We start from the raw sequence: 3,522 nt of genomic DNA on the forward strand, positions 1-3,522 counted from the left end.
CCATTTGTGGGGCAAGTGGTGTATGGGGGTGGGGTGGGATCTGGAGTGGTTAGGAATTGGAAAATAACTAAACAGAAGGTCCCAGGATGTTTGGGGAGTAAGGAAAAGAGTCTCCCACTTGCCTCTTTGCCCTAGATGGGCTCAAAGTGAGGAAGTTAATGACATGAAATATTCTCCAAGCCACCTAAGGAGGCAGCAGAAGGTGGGTCAGTGGTACAGGACTTGCCCAGGTATCACGGTGCCCAAGGGCTTTGGAAGAGTCTCTCGGCTCAGGGTGAGTCCCATGGTGAGTGGGGTTATGAGTCCTAGGGTGAGTGGGGTGATGCAGGGTGGGGATGCACATTGGGCTCCAAGCTAAAGCCCAGGAGTGACTGGAGGTGTATGGTGCAAGGTGTGCCAAGAACTGCGGTTGGATAAATGCCAGCATTTTAGGAATAAATATAATAATGATAATAGATACTTCTGAAACATCGTATGCCTGGCACTGTTCTAGTTGCTTGATATGTATTAATTCATTTAATCCCCAAACATGATCTAAATGTGTAGTCAACTCCATTTTAAAGAGGGGGAAACTGAGGCACAAGGAGGTTAAGTCACTCACTCAAGGTCATACAGCTCGTAGGCAGCCGAAGCACGAGGCACCCTGCTATATAGGTAATGTTTCTTGTAATATATTAAAAGTTTATTTTAATACATTAAAAGAAACTTTTTCTTATCATCTATGTGGTTACCAAGTTGTACAGTTCATGTGGAAAAGGCAGGATAAATACTTGTTTCCCTTTATTTATGTGTTTTCAAAATACTTGGCTCTCTAGCATTCTCCAATGGTGACCAATTTTTTTTTTTAAAGAATAATTACAGACTCAGGGATATAAACATACTTGAAGTGTTTCAAATCTTTGCTGTCATTATCTTTACTGGGGTTCAAATTTTCCCGTCTTCAAGTGGGAAGGTCTTCAACTTGGCACCTGAGTACTTCTGACTCAAGACCCTTGCTTTATGATATGACAAGATGTTTCAGTCTCATGCTATACATTTCTTGCCTCCGATCTGGATTCAGCCATTTCTTCCAGGAATCCTGATTTCTTTATGGGGATATGGAATTTCAAGATGACAAATTGAATGCTAGCAAAGGCCCACTGCTTAGCTGGTTATTGTTTCCAAGCCTTTTCAATAGCAAGACCTAGGAGATATATATCTGTCTATGCCTGTTTGTTTTTCTTTCTAATTCAGAGTTATAGAGTTTTTACTTCTCTTTACATTTGTATCTTCTCTTGTATTATTATCATCTATTGCTGTATAATGAATTAACTCAAAACTTAGTAGTTTAAAACAACGCACATTATCCTTTCCATGGGTCAGAAATCCAGGTATGGCTCAGCAGGGTCCTAAGCTTCAGACTCTCTGAAGACTGAAATCAAGGTGTTGGTCAGAGTTGGCATCTCATCTGAAGGCTGAACTGGGGAGAGATCAGCTCTAAGTTCACATGATTGTTGTCAGAAATCAACAAACCCTTTGAGGGATTTTGGACTGAGGGCCTCAGTTACATGCTGGCTGTTGGCAGTAGGCAATCCTCAGTTCCTTGTCATATAGGCTTCTTTAACATGACAACTTGATTAGTCAAAACCCCCAAGGGAGAGCATCTGCTAGCAAGACAGAAGTCACCGTTTTCTTTGTAACCTAATCACAGAAGTAACATCCTTTCAACATTTTGTATTCTATTAATTAGAAGCAAGTTATTTAAAAGGAGGGTGTTGGGGGTGATGGAGGAGAGGCTGGTGGCTGCGGCTGCCAAGGTTTTCTCCTGGTGCCCAGCAGAAATGGTGGCCGAGCAAGGTGTGGCAGGGCCAACCCAGGATCCCCCAGGACCCTCCTCTCTGTGTAATAAGGGGCCCGCTCTTGCCAAGGCCAAGGGGAAGGGGTGAACGTGGCCCCCATGGGTCTGCAGCCCTGATAGGAATTTAAACTGTCTCTCCGATGTGTATGGTAGAACTAAAAAAGACAGACTACCAAGGGTCATCTGAAATTGTGATTGAGTCACTAATAATACCAGGACAAAGTTAGAGATCACTACTCAAGCATAAGCCCTGGTTTCCTCCTCCCTCCCTCCCTTCCTCCCTTCCCTTGCATCCCTTCCTTCCTTCCTTTCTTCTTCTTCTTCTTCTTTTTTTTTTTTTTTTGTCTTTTGAGGGAGTCTTGCTTTGTTGCCCAGGCCGGAGTGTGGTGCTGCGATCTCTGTTCACTGTAACCTCTGCCTCCCAGGTTCAAGCAATTCTCCTGCCTCAGCCTCCCTAGTAGCTGGGATTACAGCCATGTGCCACCACGCCCGGCTAATGTTTGTACTTTTAGTAGAGACAGGGTTTCGCCATGTTGTCCAGGCTGGTCTTGAACTCCTGACTTCAGGTGATTCACCCACCTTGGCCTCCCAAAGTGCTGGGATTACTGGCGTGAACCACCGCACCTGGCCCTCAGTTTTCATAAGACTGCTATGAAGATGTTTGATATAAAGGCTTGGGCTGAGTTTGTTGTGGAATGGGCTGCAAAGGACCCATGTGGCTTCCTTACAACTGTTATTTTGGCCCTTACTCCACTGTTCCTAGCAAGTGTTGTACTGTCTTGGAAATTGGCCAAGATGATTGAGGCTGGGGGAAGGAGCAAAAGAAGAAACAAAAACATCAAGAAAACATGCAAAAGCGAAACGACTGAAAAAGGATTGAAGGACTGAACAGGCTCTGCAACCAGAGGAAATCATCTGGAAAATTATGCAGCTTTGGAAGGACCCACTAAGGTTTCTTTGGATTTCTTGACATTATTACTTAGTAAATGAAATTTGACCAAATGGAAGAATCAGGTCCGTTCTGACCTCAATACTGTAGTAACTTTTAGGCTTGGGTGTAGGAGTTTATAGGTTTCTATTGACAGTTATTGTAAATTAGCATTTAGCATTTATTATGGTACAAATTCTTTATAACTGACATAGTCATTTCCCACTTAGTAATTTATGTACCGAATGAAAACATCAGTTTATGTACTGAAATGAAAACATCCTATGGGGAAAAATGACTTTATATTATGAACTCTATTCAAATGAACTCTATTTAAAATGGGGTCCTGTTCCCCACAGAAATACAAACTACCATCAGAGAATAATATAAACACCTCTACACAAATAAACTAGAAAATCTAGAAGAAATGGATCATTTCATGGACACTTACACTCTCCCAAGACTAAACCAGGAAGAAGTTGAATCCCTGAATAGACCAATAGCAGGCTCTGAAATTGAAGCAATAATTAATAGCCTACCAACCAAAAAAAGTCTAGGACCAGATGGATTCACAGCTGAATTCTACCAGAGGTACAAGGAGGAGCTGGTACCATTCCTTCTGAAACTATTCCAATCAATAGAAAAAGAGGGAATCCTCCCTAACTCATTTTATGAGGCCAACATCATCCTGATACCAAAGCCTGGCAGAGACACAACAAAAAAAGAGAATTTTAGACCAATATCCCTGATGAACATC

At 42.4% G+C, this 3,522-nt stretch overlaps 1 pseudogene; it reads left to right on the forward strand.

The window, feature by feature from the left end:
• Positions 1–2,439: 2,439 nt before the first annotated feature.
• Positions 2,440–2,717, forward strand: LOC108540139 (small integral membrane protein 15-like; annotated as a pseudogene).
• The last annotated feature ends 805 nt before the right edge of the window (positions 2,718–3,522 follow it).

This window comes from Rhinopithecus bieti, unplaced genomic scaffold (assembly GCF_001698545.2).
Source record: "Rhinopithecus bieti isolate Rb0 unplaced genomic scaffold, ASM169854v2 scaffold_18466, whole genome shotgun sequence".
In the NCBI taxonomy this organism is placed as follows: domain Eukaryota; kingdom Metazoa; phylum Chordata; class Mammalia; order Primates; family Cercopithecidae; genus Rhinopithecus; species Rhinopithecus bieti.